At 39.7% G+C, this 19,637-nt stretch overlaps 1 pseudogene; it reads right to left on the bottom strand.

Annotated features, from left to right (window-relative positions):
• Positions 1-3,023: 3,023 nt before the first annotated feature.
• The window catches only part of LOC131620175 (uncharacterized), a 35,429-nt pseudogene continuing 18,815 nt past the window's right edge, over positions 3,024-19,637 (bottom strand).

Here is a 19,637-nt window from a genome sequence, read left to right as displayed (position 1 = left end):
TTGACACTTGTGACACTTCTTTACAAACTTCTAGCAATCAGATTCCATTGTCAGCCAATAGTAACCTGCTCTAAGCATCTTTTTAGCCATCGAATGTCCATTGGCATGAGTACCAAAAGAACCTTCATGGATTTCATGCATCATCATGTCTGCTTCGTGTCTATCCACGCATCTGAGCAAAACCATGTCATAATTCCTTTTATACAAAACATCAGCATTGATGAAGAAACTACCAGCCAATCTCCTCAAAGTTTTCTTATCTTTATTTGATGCCCCAAGTGGGTATTCTTGAGTCTGAAGGAAGTGTTTAATATCGAAGTACCAAGGCTTTTCATCTGTTGATTCCTCAACTGCAAATACATGAGCGGGTCTATCAAGACGCCTGATTGTAATCTGAGGTTCCTCATTATGGAAGTTCACTTTGTACATGGAGGACAATGTGGCTAATGCATCAGCCATCTGATTCTCATCTCGAGGGATGTGGTGGAATTCAACTTTGTTAAAGAACGTCAACAACCTTCTGGCGTAATCTTTGTAAGGGATCAAGCCAGGATGATGAGTTTCCCATTCTCCTTTAATCTGATTAATCACAAGCGCAAAATCTCCATAAACATCAAGAATCTTAATTCTCAGATTAATGGCCTCTTCAAGTCCCATGATGCATGCTCCATACTCAGCAATATTATTTGTACAATCAAAACATATCCTTGCAGTGAAAGGTACATGTGACCCATGCGGAGTGACAATAATAGCGCCGATTCCATGGCCATGAACGTTAGAAGCTCCATCAAAAATTAAACCCCACTTGGATTCAGGATCTGGTCCTGCTTCTGGCAACGGTTCATCCCAATCTTGGGATCTCAAATACATTATATCTTCATCTGGGAAGTCCATTCTGATAGATTGACGATCATCAATTGGTTGGTGAGCGAGATACTCTGCCAACACACTTCCTTTCACAGCTTTCTGAGCTCGATATTCAATATCATATTCTGATAACAACATTTGCCAGCGTGCAATCCTTCCAGTTAATGCAGGTTTTTCAAATACATACTTAATTGGATCCATTTTGGAAATCAATAGGGTGGTGTGGTTCAACATATACTGTCTTAGTCGGCGAGCAGCCCACACCAAAGCACAGCAAGTTTTCTCAAGCAGCGAGTATCTTGTTTCGCACTCGGTAAACTTTTTGCTAAGGTAGTATATTGCATACTCTTTTCGACCAGACTCGTCATGCTGACCCAACACGCATCCCATTGAATTTTCAAGCACTGTGAGGTACATAATCAAAGGCCTTCCCTCGACTGGAGGGAGCAAAATGGGAGGTTCAAGCAGATATTCTTTGATGTTGTAAAAAGCTTTCTGACAATCCTCATTCCACACACATCCCTGATTTTTCTTTAACAACTTGAAGATTGGCTCACAGGTAGCAGTCATATTGGAAATGAACCTGGAGATATAATTCAAACGTCCGAGGAAACCTCTCACTTGTTTCTCAGTCTTTGGTGCTGGCATTTCCTGAATTGCTTTGACTTTATCAGGATCTACTTCAATTCCTCTCTGACTGACAATGAAACCTAATAATTTTCCAGAACGGACACCAAAAGTGCATTTGTTTGGATTTAAGCGGAGACGATACTTTCTCAAACGCTGAAACAACTTTAAAAGATCTTCCATGTGCCCCTCCTCTGACTGGGACTTGGCAATCATGTCATCCACATAGACCTCAATTTCTTTGTGCATCATATCATGGAAAAGAGTGGTCATGGCCCTCTGATACGTCGCACCAGCATTCTTCAACCCAAAAGGCATCACTTTGTAACAGAATGTCCCCCATGGTGTAATAAATGTTGTTTTTTCCATGTCTTCAGGTGCCATCTTAATCTGGTTGTATCCTGAAAAACCATCCATGAAGGAGAAAACCTCAAACTTTGCCGTGCTATCTACCAACATATCAATGTGAGGTAGAGGAAAATCATCTTTCGGACTGGCTTTATTCAAATCTCTATAATCAACACACATGCGAACTTTTCCGTCTTTCTTCGGAACAGGCACTATATTGGCAATCCATTGAGGATATATAGAAATGACAAGGAAACCTGCATCTATCTGCTTCAAGACCTCATTCTTAATCTTTTCCGCCATATCAGGATGACTTCTTCTTAGCTTTTGCTTGACAGGAGGACATTCAGGTTTCAACGGCAAACGATGCTCCACAATATCTGTGTCCAACCCAGGCATGTTTTGGTAGGACCACGCAAAAATGTCAACATACTCTTTAAGAAGCTCTACCATCCTCTTCTTAACATCTTGACCAAGCAGTGCCCCAATCTTGACTTCCTTCTTATCCTCTTCAGAACCCAAGTTGATGACTTCTAACGGCTCTTTATATGGCTGAATGGTGTCTTCCTCGTGCTCAAGAAGTCGGGAAATCTCATCAGGAATACATTCATCACTCTCTTCTTCCGCCTCATACACAGGAAACTCGAAGTTAGGAGAGGGTGCAGGGTCATTACTTTCAACGGTTTTATTGATTAATCTGCACAAGTGATTATTATTTCCGAAAAAAGGAAAGATATATGCAAACATGTAATCGTGCAGATTATGGAGAATGAAAACATTTTTTAAGGTTTTTTGTGTTACCACTTTCCAGAAAAAGCAAAAAGATAAAAGCTTGTATATGCAGAATCAAAATGACTTTTATTGATGATTTTAATGTTTAAAACAAACAGGAAAAAGCCCCAACAACTTCACTTTCATCTTGGGCAGAATGAAAGGATTTTGAAAAACATAAAAGCAAATTACTTTGAAGCATGAGTACACTCAGGAATGTCAATGGTGATCCAATTCTTAATCATCTTTCCATGGGTCACAAAGTTTGGCACTTCTGGCTCTGGTTCGTCTTGAACAATAGCGTTCACTTCTGGAGGAGTCGGATGTAGAAACCCAGCACTATGAAACATTTCCTAATAAGGACGAAAAGCAGATTTAGGCTTCAACACAGACTTGTCTGAGGCAGAAAATCCCAGACCAGCTCTATTCTTGTTCTCTTGCAGACTCACCACTTGTCCCCAAACTCCTGAATGTCCATTCTGAACTACCAGTTGAGCATCTTTGAAGGAGGCAATGGAAGCTTCATCCTTTTTGAATTCATCATTAACAGACAGGGCTTGGAATGCAGTTCCAATGACTACTTCATCAGCCTCTATGGTACGGAACGAAGAGAGATGACTAATCAACAAAGCTTGTTCTCCATTCACAACGACCATCTTTCCATCTTTCACAAATTTCAACTTTTGGTGGAGAGTCGAAGTAACTGCCCCAGCCTCATGGATCCATGGGCGTCTGTCGCGGGCGAAAAACCGTTTTGTTCCTCTTTTTTGTGGGATGAGACACCTGATGCCTTCTTTGGGCTCGAGTGCTCATAAAAAATGATTTTTCTTTTGTACCGACCAAACTTTTTATTATTTCCAAAGGAGGAAAAGGAAAAAAGCTGCAATAACCTAAAAGTGGGGGGAGATCTTGGGTAAGAGGGTTGGTTATACGAAGGGAAGGTATTAGCACCCAACGTATCTATAGTACTCTATAGGTTTCTTTGCTTTGTTTTTCATTCCATGTTATTGAGAGGTTCTTGTGAAATAGGTGGGACCTAAGGTGTTTGTTTGATTATGCTCGCAAAGATCATCGCGATCCTCTGCATACATATCCCTTAGAGGGAATCAGAGCATCTGTAGCTCGGGTCTACGGGTGCTAAGGTTTGAATGGTTTTTTTGTTTTGTTTTGCTCGCCAAGGATCGACCTTGTGCCTACGTATTCTCAAAGGGATGTTGAGAAAGTCAGAGCAATCGTAGTTCCCACTTATGCTAGTGGAAGCAAAGGAAAATAGACAAATGTCGTCTAAATACTAGATGTATCTAATCTATATCATCACATACATCTGTTTGATTTTTTTGTTTGTTTAACCAGCCTTGTGGCAAAAACTTTTAATGAAGTCAGCCTTGTGACAAAAAGTTTTGATTAATCAGCCAGCCTCGTGGCAAAAGTTTCAATGAAGTCAGCCTTGTGACAAAAACTTTGATTAATCATCCAGTACGGTGGTAAAAAGGTTTGATTGATTAGCCAGCCTTGTGGCAAAAAGAAGTTTGATTGATTAGCCAGCCTTGTGGCAAAAAAGTTTGATTTTGATTGATTGATTATTTGTGATGATATATAAGAGATACTCCTAGCATAGAGATGAAAAATGTCTAATCTCCTAGGGTATTTGGTTTTGGATATTGGGGGATGCTTATAAGAAGCCCGTGGGTCCTTGTACGAAGCCCAAGAGGAGGCTATCTGAGGGTCCTTGCATTGTAAGCCCAAGAGGAGGCTATGGGAGGGACAATCCAGGGTCCTTGCATTGTAAGCCCAAGAGGAGGCTATGGGAGGGTCACTCGTTTGTACAAAGCCCAAGGGGAGGCATGGTATAGTTGGTTTGAGCTCTTAGAGCGATTTCACCGGGAAACCATACTCTATGTCCTAACCTAAACTAGGGAGATTCTTTGCACGAAGCCCAATAGGAGGCTATGGGGAACCTAGTGTTGTACTAAGTTGAACAAGTATAATAACACAATCACACATATGAACAAACATGAACAAGTATGAACAAACATGAACAGGTATGAACAATTATATATATGACAAAGTGTGTGTATATAACGGAGTTTATGAAGGAAATATACCTGTAAGCATGATCCATTTGTATACACAGGGCTCGGGACTCACACTCGGGGAGAAGTCCACTTGAATTTATTCAACAGCTATGTAAACAGGTATTTACAAAAGGGCTTGGGACTTATACCTACATGGAGGCCCATGATATTTTTGGGAAGATTTAAAGAAAACCTTCATTTTTAGTTTGTTATTCAAAGTTAAAAAACAACTGATCGAGATATGTACAAATGGCGTACAATGAAATACCTAATTTCATGTACTGGAGTGGGTATGTACAAAAGGGCTTGGGACTTATACCTACATGGAGGCCCGTGATATTTTTATAAAAACATGGTTGATTGTTTTATTTACAGACGCGTCGTTTCGTCGTTTTGAAAACAGTTTGAAAAGTATCGTTTTGAAAGAGTTTTCTGTACAAAAAAACTGTATAAAAGGAAAAAGGAGTGGGTCTTATACTCTCTAATATTCGAGAGGCCCCTGTTTTATTTTCATAAAACAGGGTGGATGGTTTGAAAAAGATGTGTGATTTGTTGTTAAAAAAACTGTTTGAAAGTTTTGGAAAAAAGTTTTTTGTACAAAGAAAGACGAAAGGGACTTATACTCTCTAATATTCGAGAGGCCCCACATCGTTTTGAAAATCAATTGATCAATTAAAAAGATTTAATCAAAAGTTTCCTTTGAAAATCAAAAAGAAATGGTTTATCGTTTTTGAAAAGAATCGCGATCGCTCGTTTTAAAACGATTTGAATTTTAAAAGAAGTCAATTTAATCAAGATAAACAAAAGATTATTCTCAATTAACACTTAGATAATTAGGGTTTGATCACAAAAAATATTTACAAGTGATTAGGTTTGAAAATCAAATGAAAAAGTAGTATTTAAAAGTATTTAAAAACATTTAAAAATATGTCATTTTAAACCTATTTAAAAATGTATCAAATAAATATTTTTTGGTGATTTTTTTTGGTATTCATAAAATATGTATATTAAATAAGAAGTGTTCAAAAAATGAAGAAAAAATAAGTTGATTTGATTAGTTAAATTAATTAATGAAGTTTGTTAAAAAAATGAAAGAAAAATAGTGTTAAAAAAAGGTTTTGGTCCCTAAGGGTGTTGAACCCGTGACCTCTCTCTCACCAGCCAAAACAACAACCAACTGAGCTGCGCGCGCAGCTTGTTAATGATACGCCTTCAGTTTATTATATTTTAAAACCAATGTTTGAATTTCCCAAACCAAATCTGGCGCCAAGAACACAACCCTAACTGAATTTTGAATTCCTTCAAATCTGCGTTGTTTTGATCGATCAAAGGGTCTATCTCACTCGGTTTTTCACAAGGAACATGATGGTGCCCTTTAATTTCATTTATTTTTGCTCTAAGATGATTAATTCTCTGATGAACACGAAGAACCCTAATATGACAAATCTTTGTGAAATCGTGTATGATCATGATATGATGCAATTGATTGAGGGTTATTATTCAGTGATGGTGCAGAAACAAGATGGTAACTTAGTTTTTCATTTATGATGCATGTATGATAGAGTTTGAAGTTCATGAGCACTTACCTCAAAAACGGCCAAGCTGGAGATTGAATTTTGCAGAGGAGGTGTTACAGATGTTGTTGCTTGATCTGGACAGCTTCAATGAACCTTAGGGAAGGTGTCTGGATGCTTGGAGTGAATTGAAAACACCTGGAGTAGTTGGAGGTACCCGATCTGCAGTTAAGCCCAAGTGTGAATCGAGCTCTATGATTCTGATGTTTCAGGTTGATGATGAGTGTTTGGATAGCTCATATGTGATATATGTGAGGTGTTGGAAGTGTTAATTTGTACAGAAATGATCTGGAATGAAGATTGGCATGATAAGGCTCTTTATGTGTTCATATGGAGGTTGAAGAGTGAATCTGAGTTTTGGGGTAATTTGGGGTGTGTGAGTGGTTCAAACACATCCCATATGATGTTTATGAGTTGCTAGAACCATCACTTTGGCCATAACTTCAAGGGTTTGGAGGTTGAGTTTTCTACCTCTTTGAAAACTATGAAACTTGCAATTCAAGAAAGAAGAGAGAAAACCTATAATTGTGAGGTTTTGGTGTGAATTGAAGAGTGATTTGCACCTCTATTTATAGGCCAAACATTCTGAACTCAGAGCTTTGCAACTTGCTTCTTCTTTGGTGATTTGGCACTTAAAGGATAGAAAGGAATCTTACCATTAAATGCATATGGTTAAAGTTACTAAACCATGGTTAAAATTGGCTATGCTTCTTATCTCTTTCCCATCTGTCTCAAATCAGAAAATATCTTCCAATTATTGCCTCTATGTATCATTACTTGGTCCATTTGGCAATTTGGCTCATAACTTTGGCAAAATGACTTGAAATTTCAAGTGAAAAGTTCACTAATGGCAAAATTCAAAACCATAGCTACACTTCAAATTTTTTTATGCTCTTGGACATTTTGGAAAGCTCATGTTACACACTTCAAAACCCTAGTTGAAAGTTTCTTCAAGATCCTTAAGGAAGTGGGTGAAAAAGATCCATGAACTTTGAGAAAAATGAAGTTTTAAGTGAATTTTTCAAAAGATGCCAACTTTGAAGCTCCATATCTCTTAAATGGTTGATCTTATGGAAAAAAATTATATGTGTCAAAGTTGTTTATTGGATCAAAATCTACAACTTTCATGTTGGAAGTTTTTTTCAGTTTGTAGGTGAAATTTTGAGTTATTCCCTTTCAAAGTTTGGAAAAAACCATGAAAAACACTTAGAAAAATTTTCTAAGTATGAAAGTCAAACTTTTGACTTTTTGATTCTTGATTGATTTTCTTGATTTTTCTTGATCAAATGACTTCTCATATCATATATTGATGATTTAAAACTTTAAAAGTCATGGTTGACCAAAAAAAAGTCAATGGCAATCTTGTACAGTTGACTTTTTTCAGACGAATCGCGTTTCTGGAGATTTCAAATGAAACAGGCTATCCTCACTAAATGAATGGTATGAATGGATCATATTGAAGCATTAGAGGATATTGAGACATGGTTTGAGTTGTGGCACCATGTCCTGATTAAAAAGTCAGTTATTCAGTGAATTAGGTCAAAAACCCTAATTGTCGACCTGATGAAATTGATGACTGTGGACCTTGAATTGAGATGCAATTTCCATGGGATATTGTCATAGGGATTATTTGAGGATGATTGAAACCTTTGATTGACTCCCTGGGGATTTTTTGGGTTTCCCAAATGTGATCCCTGATTTCAGTCCCTGATAGTTCAAAACCCTGATATGAGGATTTGTCTGATCAATCTTTGTGTAGGAGATGTTATGAGCCAATGGATTAGTTCAAAATGATGCACTTGAGGTCTTGATATCATGTCCCAAGCCATTAGGTCAAATTCTGAGCAAAAGTCAGGAGTATGCTATCTTCAGGCAAAACCCTAATTCAGTCGATTCAAAGCTGTTGAGCTTGTTGAAGTGAATCTCTGAGGACCAAATGTTGATTGTTGATGAAGATGGTTCTTTTGAGATGAAGGGAGAACAAAACCCTAATTGATTGTTACTTGTACTGATGAGTGATTTCCTGATTAAATCCTGTTGAGTCACAAGTAACAAACACAAGCTATGCAATTTGTTAGAGATGCAAATGATGCATATGCAATGATATGAGGTGGTATCTTAGGTCAAAAATTGGGGTATGACAGATGCCCCTATTTAAGTTTCTTCAACCTGAGACATGAAGATTGAAAATCTTCGTTTTGATAGGGTGGAAGAGACTTCACCGGGGAATGATAGCTTTGTAAGAAAAGCTTACCTATCAACATTATCGACTATAGACTTGTTTAATAATGCGAAGGTGAAAGGTATGAAACTGTGTTACCGACTATCAGCATGGTGATAGACTTGACAAGGTAAAAAGAGTTTCAAAGGTTCGGTTAATATTACCGACTATCAGCCTTGTGATAGACATGTTAATAATATAACCAGAACAAAAAGGTTACCGACTATCAGCCTCGTGATAGTGGTTTTGAAGACGTGATCATTTATCAGCCGAGTGAAAAAATGATCCTGGAGACTTTGCTAGGGGAATTACTGGTTATTCAGCCTTGTGAACAGTAATAAGGCCCTGATTGTCAAATGGTCTTCATGATTGATTTCCTTGAGAGGAAATTTTTTGAAAGAAACATAAGCTGCTCAGATGATGAGGCTATTGCTTATGGTATGTTTTTCACGACTCTATTTGAGGAATCGGAGTTTGAATCTCTGGTAAAGATAGGGTTCTAACCAAGAATGAATTGGAAAGAGACAGTGAAACAAGACTTTGTACCCAATGAGGAATGAACTCAACTGGGGATTTTCTCCTTCGTTTTGGAGAGGAGAAACTGAAGCAACCTTCTTCCACGAGGAATGATCTCAGTGGGGAACTGGAGAAAGAAAGGATGTTATTTCTGCTTATGGGTGACAACCTACTGGAGAGATGACACGCCCATACCTGTTTCTTTTTTTTCTTTTTTTTCTTTTTTTTTCTTTTTTTTTTCTTTTTTTTTTCCCTTTTTTTTTTTTTTTTTTTTTTTTGAGGATAGATATATCCTAAACAAGTGATTTCATAGCAAACATTGAAAAATGCAAGAATGCATAAATAATGCAAATATGTTATGAATGATGAATGTCATGAATGTAGCATGCATATTGACAATACTGACAGACAATGAAGTATATACTGGAGAAGGACCGACGTCGCAATACAACCAGATACTTGGTAAATGTTTTTCAACACGGTGTAGATAACACAGGTGATGAATGGTGTTGCATGTTTTAAACTTCTCTGGGGAAGATAAGCATTTTTCCTTATTGAGATGGAAGAACCTTTTCACTGGAGATGGAAAATCTTCATCACTGGGGATAAAAGAACTTCTTCACTGGGAATAGAAGAGCTTCTTCACTGGGGATAGAAGAGCTTCTTGTCATAATCTTTGATTCATCCCATGGAGATAGCTGTTGATGTTCCTTCTGTTGTTCACAACTCAAAGGAAAGTTTTGCTTTTATTTTGAAAAAAGGAAAGTAAATTCATTTAAAACTTTTTTCTTTTTTCTTTCAAAAGTGAATAACACAATTAAAGTGTCATTTTGCAAGCTAAAAGAAATTAGAGATTGCAAACAAATGGGCACAAGGCTCAAATTTATTTAATAGGATGGAAATCAGCTAAAGGCGTGATTCCATGGAGTATTTACAAAAGTTGGAAATGGTAATTATGCGGAAAAGGCTACATTGAAAGCAATAACCACTATTCCCTAACAACTTTGAGTTCCAACTGTGCTTGTCGCTTCAGATTGGCGATGATTTGATTGAAGATCCTTTGATGAAGAAGACTCCTCAGGTGACGAAGTACGGACTGATGCAGTTACTTTGTCATTAATCCCTAATTTTTGCCTAGATTGCCCTTTCAGGTTTTCAATCTACCAGGATGAATTTTTTTCTGTTTATTGTCTCTAATTTTTGCCTGGACCGCCCTTTCGGGTTTTCAGTCCACTGAGACGCTCATTTTTGCCTAAGTCGCCCTTTGCGGGTTTTCGACTTACCGAGCTGTTCTTTTCTTTTTTAGACAAAGTATTTCTTGACTGCATCAGCATTCACAGGATGTGGGAATTCATCACCATCCATGGTTGCAAGAGTCATGGCGCCGCCAGAAAATGTTCTTTTGACAACATATGGGCCTTCGTAATTAGGAGACCATTTGCCCCTAGAATCTGGTTGAAAAGACAAGATCTTTTTAAGCACGAGGTCGCCTTCTCGAAATTCACGAGGTCGAACCTTTTTGTTGAAGGCTTGTTTCATCCTTGCTTGGTATAACTGTCCATGGCATAGAGCAGTCATACGTTTCTCTTCGATTAAATTCAACTGATCGTATCTGCTTTGACACCATTCAGCCTCTGATAACTTAGTCTCCATGAGGACTCTCATTGATGGGATTTCAATTTCTACGGGGAGCACAACTTCCATGCCGTATACTAGAGAAAAGGGAGTTGCCCCTGTCGAAGTACGCACTGAAGTACGGTACCCATGTAAAGCAAATGGCAGCATTTCATGCCAGTCTTTGTAAGTGACGACCATTTTCTGGATGATCTTCTTAATGTTCTTGTTGGCAGCTTCGACGGCGCCGTTCATTTTTGGCCTGTAAGGAGAAGAGTTATGATGCTCAATCTTGAATTCCTCACATAATTCTTTCATCATCTTGTTGTTCAAGTTTGAACCATTGTCAGTAATGATCTTGCTGGGAATACCATATCGGCAAATGATGTTATTCTTGATAAACCTCACAACCACTTGTCTTGTAACATTGGCGTAAGATGCTGCTTCGACCCATTTGGTGAAGTAATCAATGGCTACCAAGATGAAACGATGACCATTTGAAGCTTTCGGTTCGATCATTCCAATCATGTCGATACCCCACATGGAGAAAGGCCATGGAGATGAGAGAACGTTGAGTAGAGTCGGTGGCACATGGATCTTATCTGCGTAGATCTGGCACTTGTGACATCTCTTCACGTGTTTATAACAATCAGATTCCATTGTCAACCAATAGTAACCTGCTCTTAAGATCTTTTTGGACATTGCATGCCCGTTTGAATGAGTTCCAAAGGACCCTTCATGCACTTCATGCATTAACATGTCTGCTTCGTGTCTGTCCACGCATCTGAGCAAAACCATGTCGAAGTTTCTTTTGTATAGCACATCTCCGTTCAGGAAGAAACTGCCAGAAAGTCTCCTTAGAGTTTTCTTATCTTTGTTTGATGCCCCAAGCGGGTACTCTTGAGTTTGAAGGAAGCGTTTGATGTCGTGGAACCACGGTTTATCATCGATGACTGCTTCAGTTGCAAATACATAGGCGGGCCTTTCAAGGCGCGTGATTCTGACTTTAGGCACATCATTCCAGTGAGTGACTTTGAACATGGAAGATAGAGTAGCCAAGGCGTCTGCCATTCGATTCTGATCTCGAGGTATATGATGCAATTCAACCTTGTTGAAAAAAGTCAACAGACGTCTTGCATAATCTCTGTAGGGAATCAAGCCAGGGTGGTAAGTTTCCCACTTGTCTTTGATTTGGTTGATCACGAGGGCTGAATCTCCATATATGTCGAGGATCTTGATCCTTAAGTCAATGGCTTCTTCGAGACCCATGATACAAGCTTCGTATTCTGCGATGTTGTTGGTGCAATCAAATAGCAATCTGGCGGAGAACGGGATATGAGTACCCTTGGGAGTGATGATGATTGCCCCAATTCCATTTCCAAAAGCGTTTACTGCTCCATCAAAAATTAGGCCCCATCTTGATCCAGGGTCAGGACCTTCTTCAGGTAACGGTTCGTCACAATCTTTCATCTTCAAGTACATGACATCTTCGTCAGGAAAGTCAAACTTGAGAGATTGATATTCATTAATTGGTTGATGCGCCAAGTGATCGGCGAGAATGCTTCCTTTGACCGCTTTTTGAGCACGGTATTCAATGTCATATTCGGATAACAGCATTTGCCATCGGGCAATCCTTCCTGTTAAGGCAGGCTTCTCAAAGACATACTTGATCGGATCCATTTTGGAGATTAACCAAGTAGTATTGTTGATCATGTATTGGCGGAGACGTTTTGAAGCCCAAGCCAAAGCACAACACGTTTTTTCGAGCATGGAGTAACGAGACTCACAGTCTGTGAATTTCTTACTCAGGTAATAGATAGCATGCTCCTTCTTACCGGTTTCATCTTGTTGTCCAAGCATACAACCCATGGATTCTTCCAACACAGTAAGGTACATGATTAATGGTCTTCCTTCAACTGGAGGAATCAATATTGGTGGTTCTAACAGGTACTCTTTGATACTGTCGAACGCTTTCTGGCAATCTTCAGTCCATACAACCCCTTGATCTTTGCGGAGAAGCTTGAAAATTGGCCCACAAGTAGCAGTCATCTGAGAGATAAATCTGGAGATATAGTTTAATCGTCCGAGAAATCCTCTTACTTGTTTTTCAGTCTTTGGTGCAGGCATCTCTTGAATAGCTCTGACTTTGTCGGGATCCACTTCAATTCCTCTTTGGCTGACAATGAAACCCAAGAGTTTTCCAGATCTAACCCCAAAAGTACATTTGTTAGGATTCAAACGAAGCTGATATTTCCTTAGTCGTTGAAACAACTTCAAAAGGTATTCAATGTGTTCTTCTTCTGTGCTGGACTTGGCTATCATGTCGTCCACATAAACTTCAATTTCTTTATGCATCATGTCATGAAAGAGAGTAGTCATTGCCCTTTGGTAAGTTGCGCCTGCATTCTTTAATCCAAACGGCATCACTTTGTAGCAAAAGGTACCCCATGGGGTGATGAAAGATGTCTTCTCCATGTCTTCGGGAGCCATCTTGATCAGATTATAACCGGAGAACCCGTCCATGAAGGAAAAGACGTTGAACTTAGCGGTGTTATCAACCAGCATGTCGATATGTGGTAATGGAAAGTCATCTTTTGGACTGGCCTTGTTCAAGTCACGGTAGTCAACACACATTCTAACTTTACCATCTTTCTTCGGAACTGGCACTATGTTAGCCAACCATTGAGGATATTCAGAGGTGACAAGAAAACCTGCGTCGAGCTGTTTTTGAACTTCCACTTTGATCTTGTTAGCCATATCAGGGTGAGTCCTTCGCAATTTCTGCTTAACCGGCGGACATTCTGGCTTCAATGGCAAGTAATGCTGAACAATATTGGTATCCAACCCAGGCATGTCTTGGTAGGACCAGGCAAACACGTCCACATATTCTTTGAGAAGGTCTGTCAACTTACTCTTGATATCAGCATCAAGCAGCGATCCAATGGTCACTTCTTTTTTGTCTTCTTCAGAACCCAAGTTGATCTTTTCTAAAGGCTCTTTGTGAGGCAGAATGGCTCTTTCCTCGTGCTTAAGTAATCGAGAGATCTCGTCCAGGATCTCCTCTTCTTCCTCTTCTTCGGCTTCGAACACAGGAAACTCAAAGTTGGGAGAGGGCATAGGGTTATTGCATTCAATGGGTTTATCAATAGTTAATCTGCACATATGATTTTTATTTATTTCAGAAAATTTATGAATGCAAGAGTGTATGCAGATTTTTTTTGAAAAAGTTTTTTTTTTATTTATTTTGGTTTTTTAGGATTACCATTTCCAGAAAAAAGCAAAAAATAAAACATACAATGTAGGGAATTCAAAATGACACTTTATTTATGATTCATTTTTGAAACAAAGCCCTAAACACAAACTCATTTGTCTTGGGCAGGACAAAGAGGGAAACTTTTAAAACAAAGCCCTATACACAAAGTTATTTGGGCGGAACATTTAAAAGCAAAGCCCTATAAAACATCTCTCTGCTTTGGGCAAGGCAGGAGGTCAAAATAACAGCGAGGTGATTACTTTGAGCGGCGAACAACATTCGGAACGTCGACAGCCTTCCAGTAGCAACGAACTCCTCTGTGTATTATGTATTCAGGAAAATTCTCCTCAGAATTATCTCCAGTATTGACATTGACTGCTGGTCGAGCAGGATTTGAAGGCCCTGGTTTGTCACCCTTGTTCTTTGTAGAGTTGAAACGGTCTTCTTCTACTTCTTGAAGAGCATAAGATGAGTCACAATCTTCAGAATTTTCAGGATGTATTTCCCAGTCTTCAGGATGAAGAGACTCATTGTCAGCGACACTTTCCGAGTCAGTTGCGGGATCATCTTCCCCTTCATCTTCAAAAATGGCATTTATGTGATAATAACCATCTTCAGGATTATAAATCTTGGTAGATGCGTTGAAGCTGAAATCTTCAGTAATTTCAGGCTGCTGAGAAAATTGACAGGGCTGATGAGCCTCTTTTGGTTGACTATCATATTCAAAGGAATCTCCCCATCCAGTTGGTTGGATATCTTCAATTGCAATCTTTGAACTTTCAGGCGCAGTATATTTCACCATATAATCATATTTTCCACTTGGTTGTCCCAAGGTGTCCCAGATTTCTGCAGGAACAGGCTCAGTTTCTTTGCCTTTGGGTTTCTCTGACGGAGGATATGGTTCTTCCTGAGATATGTATCCCGAGTCATTGAGATAACATTTCCATTCTTCTTCAGGATCAGGTAGACCTTCTTCGATGCATTCTTCGATAAGGACATTAACCTCTTGAGGAATTGGGTTAAGGAATCCTCCACTTATGAATGTTTCCTTGATCGGACGAAGTGTTTCATCCTTCTTGGTGCAGTTTGAGAATGTTGGTGAACATCCGAGACCTACTCTGGTTTCATTCTTGGTAGGGATCACAACTTGCCCCCAGCCAGTGGTAGTTCCATCTTTCACTACTTTTACTGCCTCTTTGTAAGAAGAGATCGATGCTTTCTTCTTGGAAGATTCGTCTTCTAAAGAGAGACCTTGGAACGGCGTTCCTTCCACATCATCAGCACTTATGAAAGAGAAATTGGATAAATGGCTCACCATCAAGGCTTGTTCTCCACTTATTGTTACCAATTTTCCATTTGTTACAAACTTCAACTTTTGATGAAGCGTAGAAGTTACTGCCCCTGCTTCATGAATCCATGGTCGTCCTAACAGACAGCTATAAGCAGCTTGAATGTCCATGACCTGGAAGATGATTTGAAATGTATGTGGACCAATGGTCATGGGAAGGTTGACTTCGCCAATAACAGATTTTCGCGATCCATCAAACGCTTTGACTACTACACCACTGAATTTCATAGGCATTCATTGGTAAGACAAACGAGCAAGAGTTGTCTTTGGCATAACATTCAAGGAAGATCCGGTGTCTACCAGCACATTAGACAAAGAATCTGACTGACAGTTCATAGAAATGTGCAGAGCAAGATTGTGATTTCTGCCCTCCTCGGGGAGTTCTTCATCACAGAAGCTTAAATTGTTACAAGCTGTTATGTTGGCTATTATCCCATCAAAATGGTCAACAGTCACATCATGATCTACAAAAGCTTGATCTAAGACCTTCATCAGGGCTTCCCTGTGGGCTTCTGAATTTAAAAGCAATGAAAGTATTGAGATCTTCGAAGGAGTCTGCATAAGCTGATCCACAATCTTGTATTCACTTCTTTTGATAAGTTTCAAAATTTCATCAAAGTCAGGATTCACATTGGTTCCACTGGATTGACCTAAATCAATGTTTGTATTACTGACAGGAGTTTCCACAGGATTCCCTACTGGTGCATTGACAGGATTTTGCCCGGTTGCAGGAGCAACAGGCTGCTTTGGAGGTAGTGGAGTATACACACGTCCACTTCTTGTTACTCGACTCACATCAGCGATGTTTACGACAGATGAGAGAGTTGGTAAAGGAACTTCTTGTCCATTCTTTATCATTGTTGCATTATAGTTGTATGGAACTGCCTTGTCAGAGTCATAAGGAACAGGTCCAGGTAGACAGATGATCAAAGGAGCAATAGGAACCTTCGGCTTGTTGTAAGTAACTTCCATGCGCTCAGGCATGTTGAAATGAGGAACGATGACGTTAACTGTAGGCATTTCCGAGTTGATATCTGAGACTAAAAGCTCATGCGGATAGCATCCTATCATGTTAACTTCATTTTCATCCCTATTTCTGTAGATCTCAATAGTACCATTATCTAGCAAAACTTGGAGATCTCTTCTCACAATCGAACACCCGTGAGGATCCACACAACATATTCTACAGGAACCATAGTGATGCTGGCGAAAACTCGGCCCTCGACAGAGAGTGGCGTGCATTTGTACCAAATCAGCTCTTGAGAAATTGATATTATAGACTCGGTATGGACCAGGACATCCGTACACCATGTTTACAACATGCCCTCCATGATTGGGCAGCGGATTTGCTTGCACATTTGGATTCAAATTTCTGAAAGAGAGGAGATTAGATCTAACCAACCTCTGAACTTCATATTTCAAGGCTATGCAATGCTCGAGATCATGGCCAGGTGCTCCTTGATGATAAGGGCATGAGACCTCAGCTTTGTACCACCATGGGAGTTTCTCAGGTACTGGTGGTGGTGCTTTAGTTTGAACAAGACCTCTTTCAATCAAAGCAGGGTACAATTCTGTGTACGTCATTGGAATCGGATCGAACTGTGGAGCTCTTTGTACACGATTCTGATTATTGTTAAGCTGCTGAACCTGTGGTCGAGGCTGTTGTTGTTGAAATTGCGGAGTAAACCCCGGATTCGGTGCTGTGTTAACGACTGGTGTGATAGAAGCAACCTGTCGCTGACGATTGACGTTTCCTCTTGGCCTCCCTTGGGATACCATGTCAACACTTTGTTCTTTCTTCTTTGGGAAACCACTTCCGAACTTTTTGGTTCCGCTGGAAGATCCACCTTCTTTAGTTAGACGTCCTGTTCGGACTCCTTCTTCTAGACGCATCCCCATGTTTACCATTTCGGTGAAATCACTTGGAGCACTAGCAATCATGCGTTCATAATAAAATGGACTGAGAGTATTCAAGAAGATCTTTGTCATCTCTTTCTCTTTTAACGGTGGATTAATCTGAGCAGCAGTTTCTCTCCATCGTTGGGCATACTCTTTGAAAGCTTCATGGTCTTTCTGAGCCATGGATCAAAGCTGATCTCTGTCCGGAGCCATATCCGAGTTATACTTGTATTGTCGGACAAAGGCCTCACCTAGGTCATTGAATGTTCGAATATTAGTGCTATCCAAGCCCGTGTACCACTTCAGTGCGGCACCGGTCAAACTGTCTTGAAAGTAATGGATAAGCAACTGATGATTATCTGCATAAGTAGACATCTTTCTGGCATACATCACAAGATGACTTTGTGGACAAGAACTACCTTTGTACTTTTCAAAGTCTGGGACCTTGAACTTAGCAGGTATTTGTACACTGGGAACCAAACATAGCTCCTGGGCATTCTTTCCAAACAAATCTTTTCCACGGATAGCTTTAACTTCTAGCTGCATCTTGTTAAACTGCTCTTGGAGATCTTCTACAAGATTACGCTGATTCGTGCTATCACCTTGATCATGATAAATCTCATTTCCATCGTAGGGAACAGTGTGAACCGTAGGGGTCGGAACTGTCATAGTGGGTTGAGAAAGTGCCATAGTGATTTGGGAAAAAGTTACCCCTGAATGTGGAATAAAAGCCGAACCTTGTGCAGCAGGCGCTTCAGTTGTAGCTGTTTGAACCCCAGAGAAATTATGACGGAAACCTGTACCAAAGCTGAAAGGCGGGCCCCAACCTTCTGGCATGGAGAAAGATGGAATACCGAATGCAACTGTAGAAACCGGAGTAGTGACTTCAGATGTTACCGTCGCTTGGCTGTTAGGTGGCGGCGGCTGATTCTGTGCGGCCATTAAGGAGTCAACCAGAGTAGTGAGACTTTCCAACTTTTCCTGAAGGGTGGTCACTGTACCACGAAGCTCAATATTCTCTTGTTCAGAGTGTTCCATTACTCTTCTTCTGCTTGAACGAGTATTGTATCTGTGATCTGATTGCGAGCGCGGTCGAGAAACTTTGAGACGCGACAGCTTGACAATCTATTGGAGAAAGATCCAAAAGATGAGACTCTATACAACAGACTCGATATGCAGAATGATGTATGCAAAAAGAAATTTATGATTTTTCCAAATATTTTAAAGATTATTTCCTTGCAAACATTTGAACACAAACAAATCTTTTATTCATTCATTTTTTTATTGCAATAATGGGAAATGTTACAACATTGGAGCGTAGCTCCTTACAAAAGCAAATGATAAATAAAAAAGCTAAACAAATCCTAAGCATCTTCATCAGACGAAGAACCAAATGCATTGTGCAGCTTGAGCTTCATGATTTCTTTCCCATAGTAAGCTTTCAATTCGGCCTTTTCGGTCCTCAGTTTGTCAACAACATTCTTCCAATCATCAGGAGTCGGAGCGTTGCTTGTCGAGCCTTCAAGATTCTTTTTGCTTTCTTTGATATACCTCTTGATTGCAGCGTCTTTCTGGCGAATCTTCTCATCTTTACTCATGAGCCATCCATCTTGATAATAGAGAGTTTCTTCGTGATCTTTCACTCTTTTCTTCAACTTTCTATTTTCCATCTCAGTGCTACGAAACTTTTCTTCCCAAGCATCTTTTTCTATCCTCATCTTAGCCAAAGTGTCTTGGTATTCCTCCATAGTGGGAATGTTGGGTCGTTGAGACACTGCAGGAAACATGGGTTTTTCATAAGTATAAGGCATTTGAAACTCCTTTGCTATTTTCTTTACCCAGCAGGTGTAAGCGTCCATGGCAATGCAATTTCTTTCCTCACCTTTTTCTTTCCATCGGACGTCGTACCAAGCTCTCATCATTCTTGCTTTCAACCTTTTAGGATTATCCCCTTCTCGGTAGAAGTATCCTTCCACTGAGGGACCAACAGGTTTAACTGAATTTGCATACCCGAGTTGTCGTCGGGCTAGGACCGGATTATAGTTAATTCCTCCTTGTGTACCAATGAGGGGTACGTTGGCGAACTCTCCACAACTATCAATGGTTTCTGTACCACAGCGAGCCAAGGTATACCAATGAATATCATTATTAGTAAGAGACATAAGTCTTCGAGGCCAACGCAAACCTTTTCGGTTTTCCGTGAAAATAGGAGACTCAGGTAAGTGTGAAACAATCCATTTGAACAACAAAGGTGCACAACATACAATGATTCCACCGCCTTGGCGATTCCTATGATGGACAGAGAAATACATGTCACCAAGCAAAGTCGGAACGGGATTTCCAATTAGAAAGATTTTTATGGCATTGATATCAACAAAGTTGTCGACATTGGGAAACAGAACCAACCCATAGATGAGCAAGGCTAGTACAGCTTCAAAAGCTATCATGCTACCAGTTTCGATGAAATCAAAGGCTTTCTTTATCAGGAAGTGTGAGGTTAATCCCGGGAGGTTTCCTTTGGTAG

This window comes from Vicia villosa, linkage group LG7, assembly GCF_029867415.1.
Source record: "Vicia villosa cultivar HV-30 ecotype Madison, WI linkage group LG7, Vvil1.0, whole genome shotgun sequence".
Lineage (NCBI taxonomy): Eukaryota > Viridiplantae > Streptophyta > Magnoliopsida > Fabales > Fabaceae > Vicia > Vicia villosa.
This window is presented reverse-complemented; position numbering and strand designations above follow the sequence as displayed.